This window comes from Culex quinquefasciatus, chromosome 2 (genome assembly GCF_015732765.1).
Source record: "Culex quinquefasciatus strain JHB chromosome 2, VPISU_Cqui_1.0_pri_paternal, whole genome shotgun sequence".
In the NCBI taxonomy this organism is placed as follows: domain Eukaryota; kingdom Metazoa; phylum Arthropoda; class Insecta; order Diptera; family Culicidae; genus Culex; species Culex quinquefasciatus.
Genome location: NC_051862.1, coordinates 96,575,238 through 96,587,876, shown reverse-complemented (window position 1 = coordinate 96,587,876; position 12,639 = coordinate 96,575,238).

Below are 12,639 nucleotides of genomic sequence, written 5' to 3'. Positions count from 1 at the left end.
GTAGCCTTATCTTTGATCAATGTTCGTCTCCGACTACAAATCTGAAATATAAAAATTGTGGGTTTTACGACCGGTTTTCCAGAGATGGAAGACTCAAATTTTTAAGTGCGGATACAGACATTGCTCAAGTATTTCAGAAAAAAGAGTTCCTAAAAATCAGGCACGATTTTTTAAAGATTTTTGAGAAAAGTGTTTTTCTAAAAGCAAACCTTACGGACAAATATTTGACTCACTGTATGTGTAAAACGGCTGTACCATAATTAAAAAAACACGCAAACGCGGCTAAGCAAAGCTAAAATTTCGCTAAACAAAAATCTGTTCTTGTTATGAACCCTATACCTTACCATTCCACCGTCATTAATCATTACGAAGTGCCACCTTTCAACCTGAGATCAAGGCCACTTCTTGTAAATACCTCCTGTGACCGACTAAACAGCAACGAGTCATATTTACTTACCACCGTAAGACCTTCATCGCCTCAAGTTTGTGCATAATGTGCGGTAATGTACTAAGTAGTTATGGATAAAAAGCAAATCATAAGCCCATGACGAGCGACGCCTCTCGACTTTGCGCGCGGTTTGAACGTATAGCAATAACTACTTCTCTTCACTTGAAGCCGCCGCGCACGTGAAGGTCATCAAAGTCTCAACTTTTTTTGCGCGTGCGCACTCTCTGTTGTGACCCAATTTTTGTTGAAGGTTTGTGAGGAAAATGATTTTTTTTCTATAATGTCTGCAAATTGATATGCATGACAAGTCCTTATAGTAAATGAATGATTTTATTTAATATAAACTGAAAAACTGCTCCCCAACTAGGCGTTAAGATCTGACTGTACAAAAATAGTAAAATTCTGGAGTTTTTTTTAAAGGTTCAATAAACCAAATTTCCAGTTTTTGCTTTTTGGGTGTTTTTAAAACCGCCTTGATTCAGGGGTATTAGAAAACACCCAAAAAGCAAAAAAACTGAAAATTTGGTTTATTGGACCGTTTCAAAACAAACTCTAGAATTGTAGTTCACACAATGGGACAATGACCCGTTAAGGTGCACGTCGATCTGCATAGTTGAATATATGAAAAATCGAGTTTGCAATTGAGTACACCATTTATAAGCCTTTTTGAAATGTAGAAATTCACCTGTTTAAAAAATGCTCACTGAATTACATTATTAAAACAATTGCACCCTAAATCTCGCGTAATTAACTTATGATGAGCGCAAGTGGATCAATTTTTGCACTTGCCTTTCATTTATTGCACTTACACTGGGGTGCGCACCACCAGACACCAAGATGGCATTCGTGGGCAATTGGGCAGGTGCGAAACACAAGATTACGAAATGATCAGCTGTACGCGTCCGTCCGACCATCGTTGTAGCGAGAGATGGTGCAGTTCTCTGTGGAAGTGTAACTCTTTAGAATATTTTTTTTGTCCACTTAATCTTGAACATTGAGAAAAAAATTAGGCCCTTGCAAATATTTTCAAACTCCAACAGGCTGTAGCGAAGACACTGAAGTTCCAAAACATTAACCGACGATATGCAATTGGGTCCAATCAATCAAATTATTCGCTCTACAGCATTGCCTTGGCGTTCTCGATTGCGAGATTTCTACTTGAAACTAGGTGTCCGAAGGCTTGATTGTTGAGGCAATTGCAAACCTTTTTTATACCTTAGCTTCCATCCACCCCGGGATTCGAACTGACGACCTTTGGATTGTTAGTCCAACGGCCTAACAGCGACTCAACCGAGACAGGACCCAGGGAGACGACTCCTACACCTGGACTGAGCTAACGACCTAACCTATTTTTAGGTTAGTCCGGGGCCAACATTTACTTCCCGTCCAACGGAAGGCGTAATCAGACAAATCTCGTATCGGAAAATGCCACCGGGACCTTCTTGGATCGAACCCAGGCCGACTGGGTGGCTGTTTACAGCGATAAAACTTATTTTTCTGAGTACAATGACCCTTTGTACCACAAACCACAACCACAAAGAGTTTGGAATGGATTTTTAAATCAATTTTGAAAAATTAACCTCGCGGTCCTCTTGACAGAAAAGCTCCTACTTGACAGCTCGTTCCAAGGGGACCATTGTTGATCGATCGAAAAAATGTTGTCTTGTCAATTTTTTTTTTGCATTAAAATGAAAAAAAAAATGACCACACGCAGAAAAATAAGGCATATTTGAATCAACAAAACGTTTTGTTGATTTGAAAATCAATATTTTTGTTGAATCAACGCTAAACGTCAAAGCAGCTTTTTCGAAACAACAAAAGACTTTTGTGGAATTGAGAAAATCAAGGTTTGTTTCAACGCAAAATCGGCGTTGATTATATTCAACAAAAAAAAATGTTGATTTAAACCTCGTACAGGCTGATTCTAAAAAACATTTTTCTGCGTGCAGAAATGGTTTTTAATCGTGTTGTTTACTGTTGTACATAAAAATTGACATAGACCTTTAGTACCCAATTGTCGGAAAATTTCCAATGACTCAGTTTATCAAAAATTAAATTACAATGCCTACCAAATAAATAATAATAAATAGTCTTTAGTATGTCTATAATTCACTTTATTAACTCCTTGATTCACAAATCAGCCATTATATAAAGATCATAATCAACTTTCAAATTAATTCTTGCATTTTCTCAGAGAATTGCTCACCTACATCACGTTTACTTTAGTTATCTAGCTGTTCAATAATTTTGGCTACCAGCACACTGGAAAACAAGTTTACCTTTCTCTCTCGGCAGTGCAATTATTTCCACTTACTCGTATTCATTCACACTTTTTTTTCACAAACACGCACTCACAACTTCTCTTTCATTCACTCACTCAACACATTTCTCGCACAGGCTGGAACGAGTTTTCTGTTTTTGGCTTTCCTACAACATTTTTTTCCTCATTTCATCACAATCTCATCTCTAACGTTTGAAACTCGAACATCATCACAGCATCTGCTCGTACGAACCGCGATAACAAAGCATCATAAAAAAAAACATGCAGCCAGCCCACGTGGGGGCGCTCAAAAATTATGCTGCCCCGCTGCAGTGGGAACTGGGACTTTATGGTGTTGGCCCTAAAGACGCTGTCGTAATCAAATTGTGCGATAGGTTGATCTTGGAGGCCGCTTGGGGCCATCGTCGGACGTGAAGCACACCCGAAAGATCGTGTAAAACAGCTTGCAGCAGAAGCTCGCCGAGAGGGACTCCTCGCCGGTGATGAAGTTCACCAGAAAGTCGCAGTCCTCGGCGGTGGATGTGGGGTGCTGGAAGGAGATGGGGGATGGATAAAAATATTAGAAAAATATTCAACTTTGCTTGTTCTTATTAAAATCTCCGAAAACTTATCTATCAAAACATCAAACATACAAAACATGAAGAGAAATCACCTTCTTATCTTTCTTTAAATATTAGTTCACTAATTCCGGATTTACTCAGTAATTTCAGAGGAACTCTTGAAATTGCCGATAATTTATTGTAATAAAAAGTAATATAAAAATGATATCAATCAATCAATCAATCATAAAAAAATAAAAAATATATATAATAGGTTATCTCTACAATCCTTTCTATAAATATTTTTTGAGCTTTATAAAAAAAACGTTACTTAATCCACCTTTATGTAGTTGGTGCCTTCCTCGCATTCATAAAGTGATTACACTAAACAGCCTCAAAAAATGTATAAATAACACTTATCTTCAAAATATCTGAGATCCGTCTTCAAAAAAAAATCTATAAAAAGAAACACTAATGTACTTATAACTTTTGATAGGGTTGTCAGATCTTCAATCTTTTGGGCTTGTTGGAAAGGTCTTTTGATTACCTATCCAATGATAGATCCTGGTAACTTTTTCATCAAAATATGAGAGATCCGGCCTTAAAAATGTGTATAAATAACACTTAAGTGCTCATAGCTTTTTATGGGGTTGTCATATCTTCAATCTTTTGAACGGCCTTTCAAATACCTTTCTAACAATATATAGCACAGGGGTGCTCAAAGTTTTTGGAGGCCGGGCCAAATTTACAGAAAAATTTAAATATTTTAAAAAATGCAATATCGTTTTTTTTAATTTAAATGTTTTAACACAGACAACAGACGTAGCGGCTAGAACAAAATAATTTGAAAATCGTGTGTAAAAACATGGCTGCCGCATCCTGCTAATCTACTAGCGCCATCTGTTAGCCTATTGCCACTCTCTAATGCAGCCATGATGGTTTTCTGAGAAGGTGTGTTTGAAAATGCATCACCCAGACATGTTTAAAAAATATATTATTTCAATTTTTCGAAATAAAAATTAAAAAGGTAAAGATTATGTTTTTATGCTAAAGTAAATCTACTTTAATTATTAATTAACACGATTCACGAGCACATGGAAGTTTTTTTTTCATTTAATTATCGATATTAAAAAAATGAAAACCAACAAAATGTAAAATGACAGTTAGCGGAAAGTGATATTTTGACAGCGGGCAATGTGTCAGGGCAAAGCGACTGCAGCGCCACAAACGGATTGCCACAACTAAAAAATCTGTAGCGATGATTTACACAAGGGAAGAATCGAGCCCAAACGTCTGTTGTCTGTGGTTTTAATTTCTGTTATTTAAAAAAAAAGTCAATTCGAAATAATAGAAACCACAAAATACCGGTTTCTGTCGGTATTGTTGATTTTATTGTTTCAGGTATTTGAAGAAAAAAGTTTTAAGCCGAATGTACTTGTGTTTTCAATAAAGTTTTGTTTTTATATTTCGAAAATGGTGACATTACAGGTTAAACAATTCATCTTAACATTTCAATGGAAAAATGTAAGAAAATGTATAAAGCTTCCGTATAGTTCAACTGCAATCAATATTTTTAAAAATATTATAATGTATATAAATATAATTAAAAATAAAATTTGACAAAAAAAAAAACATTTTAGCGAAAAAACATTTGAAAATTTAATGGAAAATTCACTAAAATTCAAATTATTTTTCATAAACTCAAACATGCTAAAATGATTCTAAATGCAAAGGAAATATTTCATTAATTTCTGCTGATTGCACTTAAATTTAATTTTTTGAGGTTTTGAAGTTTTTTGAAAATATAATTTTGCTCCTGGTTTTTCGAGCCAATTTTTTAATAATGGGGGAGGGGTGGGTTGATCGACAAAAGCTTTGTAAAATATTTGCAACAAACTTGATCCTCTGATTTCCACATTTTGTCTGCCTGAATTAGTTAGTAGTCAATCAGATTCGTTATCTAACTGTAACGAGTATGAATCCCGAAGGAAGTGCAATGTAAGTTTGTGGGTCAGTTTATAAAAGGGTCGTTATGACTTGCAAATTAATAAAGAAAACTTATATTTTTGCAACTATTACAGAATTCTACCTAAGTCAAACTTGAACATTTTTTTTTAAAATTTTCCGAAAATATTTGATGAAAGTTTTGACGATATTACTAATTTAACTCACATTGAAACGTGTAAAATTGTTATAATTAGAAGATTTTTTGAATAATTTTTTTGTATCCTAAAGTAGGCATCAAAATTTTGATAAATCATAAGTTTTTTTTATTAACAAAAAAAAAAGATTAGCACAAAACAGTTTAAAATAAACCTTAATTTTTAAAAAGTATAAAATAATTTTACAAGTGGTCAACGGGCCAATTTACATAATCATTCAAAATAGGTCCGCGGGCCACAAAGTATCAACTCGCGGGCCACGTTTGGCCCGCGGACCATACTTTGATCACCCCTGATATAGCATGACGGGATTTCTTATAAAAACCACTCTTTTTATTATCTTCCGAAGTTTAGCTAAAAATGTTTTTTAGCATAACTTTTGGAATACTTTTCTAAACTTCATAATATTAACTAGGGTCATGTGGGACCCCAAGACGATTCGAATGAGACCAAAACGGTCCAAATCGGTTCAGCCAATCCGGAGATAATCGAGTGCATATCTTTCAGTGCACGGATTTGCAGACATACACACGCACAGACATTTGTTCAGAATTTGATTCTGAGTTGATAGGTATACGTGAAGGTAGGTCTACGAGGTCGAATCAAGAAGTTCATTTTTCGAGTGATTTTATAGCCTTTCTTCATTTAGGTGAGGAAGGCAAAAAATTAGGTAATTTTCAATTGCAAACTCGATTTTGCTACAAAAAATGATTTTGTTTTGACAATGTTTTTTTTTCTAATAACCCAATTTTGTTAGTTATTATATCTCCAGTACCAGATTTTGTACCATTCTCTTGCGCAAAAGATCACATTTTTCAAATCTTGTCAACATATAAAAAAACTAAGGCTGGTACAAGGTTAATTTAAAGTTTTTGTCTCCCACTCTTCAAAGTTGGCCCGAAAAATCAGGGAGCAAACAAAATATTTTTCAAAAAACTTCAAAATTTTAGTGGAAATTAAGTACAATCAGCTGAAATTAATTCAAAATGCGTTTCCCTGCGTTTAGAATCATTTTCAGCATGTTGGAGTTGATTTACAAATATTAAGAATTTTTGAAAATTTGCGATGTTTAACTTTTTTGTTCGCAAAAATTTTTGTTTTCGTCAAATCTTTCATTTTTTGAAAATAATGATTGCAAAACAACTGAACTAGTGTTAAATGCATTTTAAAACACTTTTTTCATGCAAATGCAGAAGCTATGGCTTGTTATTTCAATATTTATATTTTTTTAACTTTTTCCCCCTCCTCGACCCCGGACGAAAAAAAACCGTGAACCATTTTTTTCTGATAAGTTTTAATTATAACCCACAACTTTGCCCAAGACACCAAATCGATCTTAAATCCCTTTTCAAGTCCATGTCCGTTCGTTAATTCATTTTGCAAAAAGTTTCACGGATCGTTCTGGACGTTTATCGGTAGATTCTAGAGTCCAGTCTGCATTGTCTCTTCTTTTTGTTATTTTACAGATCTTAAGGTGAAGATTTCCATCATTGCCATAATGTTTCTCTTGATGTTATAATTTTTGCTTCCCTGGCACATTTGGACTAAGTTTGTTCTACAAGTTGTTGACAATTTTAGAGGTAATAAAATTAATAGGTAATACAAAAATTCCCCTGGGAAACAGCATGGAAAAATAAAAGTGTTCGGATCGGGCTCAGAATTTTTCTGGGGGTTCCCTGGCCAAAACAATTAGACCTGTAGTTTTTTGTTTGGCCATTAGGGTGACCTACGCCGTATGAGGGTGGTCCGAAAAACTGCTATTTTCGTCGATTTTTTTTTTGCAAAAAACACTTTTTCTTAAAATCATAACTTTGTTCCATTTTAACCAATTTTAGCTGTCTTGGGCGCAAATGAAATATGATAAGTTTAACTTACAGGAAAAAATATTGTGGAGTTTCAAAAATCTAGCCTAACATTTAAAAAAGTTTTTTTAAAACTTCAAATGCCGTTTTGACAGTGTCCGGACTTGGATTCCTCGGACAATTTTACATAACATATCAAAAGTTGGGCGAGGTTCATTAACAGGATTCCGAGCTATGATTTTTGAGAATAAAATCCGGGTTTTTCGAGGCACCGCGTGCGAAAACTGGAAATTCTGGATTAAAAGGTCCTATTAAAAGGTCATATCTGCATAGGAAACCCATGACTCATAGGTTGTTTGGAAAATTTATCCTAGAATTGACGAAATCGGCAAAAAATCATCTTTTTTTCACTAAAACTGCAATAACTCGAAAAAATCAGCGATGGCAGGAACACATTTTTACACATTTTTTAGGTAAAATTTCTCAAAAGAGGTATAACTCAACCAACCAAATTTTCAACCATATAAAATTCAACTTTTTTTCTGTGTAAATTTTTCTTAAAAATGATTGAAGGCTTTATCATTTCCGATTGATGATTTGTTGTTTTAGAATGCAATCATTTTTTTTGTATTGTTTGCGTTTAAGCTATCGTTTTTCTCAGCCACGACCACCATTTTTTTCACGCGTTGTCGATTAATCTTTTTTTTTTCAACTACTGTAGAACTTGAAGTGTTATCACTTAAATTTTGCCAAGTCATTGTTTACAGACCACTTCTCAAAATTCTGCATAACAAAATCAAGGTTCGGATATTCAAATAATCCATCTTTTTCCGGGTTTAAAATAAAAGCAACAACAACAAAAAACTTTAAATTTATTCACATCAAACCAAGCCAAGAGAGTTCAATCTCGGCTGATTCATCGAACCACAACAAATCAGCGACTACACTCTGCTTGAAGCCGGCGAATAGGCTCAACCTTCAAAATTTGCGTTTTCTATTTCTGCCTCCGTCGTCGCCTTTTTTTTTTGCACAGATTTTCAAATAAACTTTTTCGTTGCTGCTTATTTTACGATGCCATTAGTTGGTTGTATTTCCTGATCGTTAGTCGGAAGAAATTGGCAACTGGTAGTGCCGTCCGAAAGGACGTCCGAATTTAGGGGGAAAAGATCTAAATTAAGATTTTGGTCGGAAGAATTGAAAGTCCTCTTCTGAATTTGGCTAATGTTGATCTTGAAACCATCTTGACATTCAGCGTGGTTGGTCACGTGATCGACTCGCGCGCCATGCTGCTTTTGTCAACACGCGAGAGGAACGATCAAGGCGGCGTTGACCATCATCACGCTGGCTGGTGTGGAAGACCTTCTTCGACTTCAATGCTGGCACCAGCGACGAACCTTAATATTTGCGTTTTTTCTGCTTTATTGTTTTACTGCAGCTAGCTCGCGGGTTTCGTTCGTCGTAATAAAAAAAAGCAAGTTCCGTTCTCGCTTTAGGTTTGTCTATGGACTGAAAAGCCAACAAGGTTTTCTTGCACGCAGGGAGCCTTGCCGTGGCAAATCCATTAGCCTATGGGTTAATTAAGTCCAACCAACTGAAACTATAGTAAACTCTACTCAGGTTAAGTTTTCAGTTGGCTAAAAAATCCACAAACGATACAACCAATGTTCAGCTCCAAACGCAGCATTGGTTTGAAGAACTCAACCGGATCATTCTCCGCAGAATCACACAGCAGTTGCCCCGATCCCTCTTCGATTTGCGTGAAACTTTGTCCTAAGGGGACAAGGTACGTCATTTTTTGAACATTCGAAAAATATGTGTTTTTCAATCATTTGCAGCCTGAAATGGTTATGGTTTTGAATGGTGCCAAAGGGACTTTAATGTAAAGTTGGACGCCCGATTTGAAGGCGTACTCAGAATTCCGATGAAACGTATTTTTTTTATCAAAAAAAAAAAAAAAAACAATGATTGTTTCAAAAGTGCTGCCTTTTTTTATATAGTTAATTATGTTGAGGAATATTTGTTGACCTCTCTCCTGTTGTGGACACTCGGGAGATTTTTCGATGAAAAATTCAATGAAATCACTAGTTTATCTGCCAATCTTTTATTCAGAACACTCAGCACTGGAAATTTTACAATTTTTTTTAAGTTAACCTTTCGTTTGTTATTAGACTGATTATTTCAATGTTGAGTTGGGGAACTTTACAGAAATAAAACCAAAAAAGTATCAAGGTACCGTAAACTGGGAAGAATCGGGACAAATGCAGTCTGAATAGGGACTGTAGTCTTTAGAGAAATTAGAAGCTTTGAAATGTTGTTGTTTCGTGTCTATTCTGTCTAAAACCAATAATTAAAAATTAAAACATTGTGCATTTACAAGGCTAAAATAGCTTTTTGTTTGAAACCGGTTATGAAAAAGTTTCTGCATAATAGGTAAACTTAAAATTTATTCTGAATTGGTTTTTTCTCAACTCAAAAGCAATCAAATAATGTTAAAAATGTCAGGATTGTTCATGAGACATTAGATTATGTTGTGTGTGTTGAGTTGTGTTCATCGAATCTTCTAGGGTGTCGAAATGCTTGATTAATTTGAACAAATAAGTTAGCACAGTTCACCTGTGGAAAATATGAAAATCAGGGGTTTGAGTCAACAAACGGGTGCCACAATATATGTCTGAAATTTGGGGAAAATACTCTTAAGCCATATCCGAAGCCCGATTTGGATATTTTGATGATTTCAAAAATACTGGTGCAATTAATTTTTCAGAAACATAATGAAACCACCCAGTGAGAATTTGACCTAATGCTTCAAATCTTTTAAGATTAAACCTCGAATGGCATTTTTTTTTAATTTCAGAGGTACATTTTGGGTTGCAAGATAATTATATTTAATTAATAAAAACTTATTGGATTGACATTATTAGAAAAAAAATAAAGGGTACTCAGTCTTTAATGTAAGTCTATGATTTACTTAAAAAATATGTATCGATATTGCACTTTGTCCAAGATCCTCTGTAATTTCTCTTAGCTTTAAGTAAAATGTAATTACAAAAGCCGACTCGGTCCTTACCAGGTCCCAGCACCGAAAAGGACCTAATAAAAATAATTTTATGAAAAAAATGCACTTTGTCGATCTATTGTGAGAAGCCAGAAAGAACACATTCACGCGCAGCGTAAAACGCACAAGCGTAAATGTGCTGGTGTTTAGGCTTCGACTTGAGAACGAGCCGGGACATCGAATGTGATGTTCAGTATATGATACTGTATAAAACCAACAATTTACTAGGAAAAATAGGGTAAAAATAAGACGTTAAACACTAAAATGGCTATTAGGGTGGGTACGGATTTTCAAATGTTCTCAGATCAAGTTCTGGTGTGGTTCCCCTTGTAGGGCATACCCATAGGGACTCTCAGGCCAAATTTCAGCTCATTTGGTTGAAAACTGGCTTGTCTCAAGCGAGTTCAAGTTTACATGGGATTTACTATTGGAAATTTTGAATTTTCGTTCATTCGCTCCTACAGGCCTGGGGGAAACATGTAGAAACTTCTAGGATGGCCAGAAATGAGCGGAATCGTCTGGAGAACAACTTTCCCTAAGAGACCAGGTCGATTCGTTCAACCCCCATCGAGCTCAACGGCAATACATCCGGGGTTTTCGGAACCAACGGTTTTCCCCAGAAAAGCAACAAATTTTCCTTAGCATGCTATGAATGCTTGATGAACACCGCGACGCCACATGTCAAACAGCTACACGGAGAAAAAAGAGTTCCCAAAATCGTGAACAAGCGTTCATGAAAATGAGAACCACGAACAAAGTGTTCAAATTTCATGGTACGTTTTTCAAAATCGTACCATGGAATTTGAACACTTTGTTCGAGGTTCCCATTTTCATGAACGCTTGTTCACGATTTTAAGAACTCTTTTTTCTCCGTGTACCACGTGGACTAGCATCGCCTATAAAAAATTACTTTTTATTACTTTTTGAACCATAGAATTAAAATTTATGGTGATCCTGATGCTATTTAGCTGTATTCTAAACCTCCAAATAAGAAAAAAAATGTTATGGTGCAAATTTTACAATCACGTGGTAGCTGTTTAACATGTGGCGTCGCGGTGTTCATCAAGCATTCATAGCATGCTAAGGAAAATTTGTTGCTTTTCTGGGGAAAACCGTTGGTTCCGAAAACCCCGGATGTATTGCCGTTGAGCTCGATGGGGGTTGAACGAATCAACCTGGTCTCTTAGGGAAAGTTGTTCTCCAGACGATTCCGCTCATTTCTGGCCATCCTAGAAGTTTCTACATGTTTCCCCCAGGCCTGTAGGAGCGAATGAACGAAAATTCAAAATTTCCCATGGTAAATCCCATGTAAACTTGAACTCGCTTGAGACAAGCCAGTTTTCAACCAAATGAGCTGAAATTTGGCCTGAGAGTCCCTATCGGTATGCCCTACAAGGGGAACCACACCAGAACTTGATCTGAAAACTTTTGAAAATCCGTACCCACCCTAATGGCTATATCTCTGGAAATAAATTTTGGAAATGCTTCAAATTTTGCAAGCAGTTTATTGCGCTTGTTTTCGAATGGCTTTTTGTTTGACACCGATTTTTTTTAATTTGATAGTGTTATCTGTAAAATAGTCAAAAAAATACATCTGAAAATGTCTTTGACCACATTAACTGGTCGAAAATTGTGAATCGAAAAATAAAATGTTCGTCTCCGACCCCACGGCTCAAAATCTGAAATATAAAAATTGTGGGTTTTACGAGCGGTTTACCAATGATGGAAGACACAATTTTTTAAGAGCGGATACAGACTCGCACACAGAAAAAAAAAATCATGGTAATAATACATCTGGGAAGGGGTACATCTTTTATGTCAGAAAAAATGTGTAATTTTACCTCTGGAAATGCGTAATTTTACCTTTTTTCTGGTGTAATGTCACTTTTTCAGTCTAAATTGAGGTAAAATTACATCATAAAAGAGGTAATATTCAACCTTCCAAAATTAAAGTTTCCAAATTTACATTATTTTTTGCTGTGCTCAAGTATTTCAGAAAAACGAGCTCTCAAAAATCAGGCTCTGAATTCCGGGTTTCGAGCCAAAATTCAATAGAAAGAGCGCATCAAAACCTTCGAATTAGTAATAGGATTTTTTCTGGGATGACTCCCCACCGTGCACGATTTTTTTTAAGATTTCTGAGAAAAGCGTTTTTTCCAAAAGCAAACCTTAAACCTTTCTTTTGTAAGAAAGGCAAAAAGCAACATTTCAAGCAAAACAAATAAGCCAGCAGCCGGTTTTAGCAAGCACATAGCTGGCAATGTTTTTGACACATCTTTGACGTTTCCAGAAAAATTGATAGAAATTTGATTTGGCCACTTATTTTGATGCAACTAATATAACAGTCACATT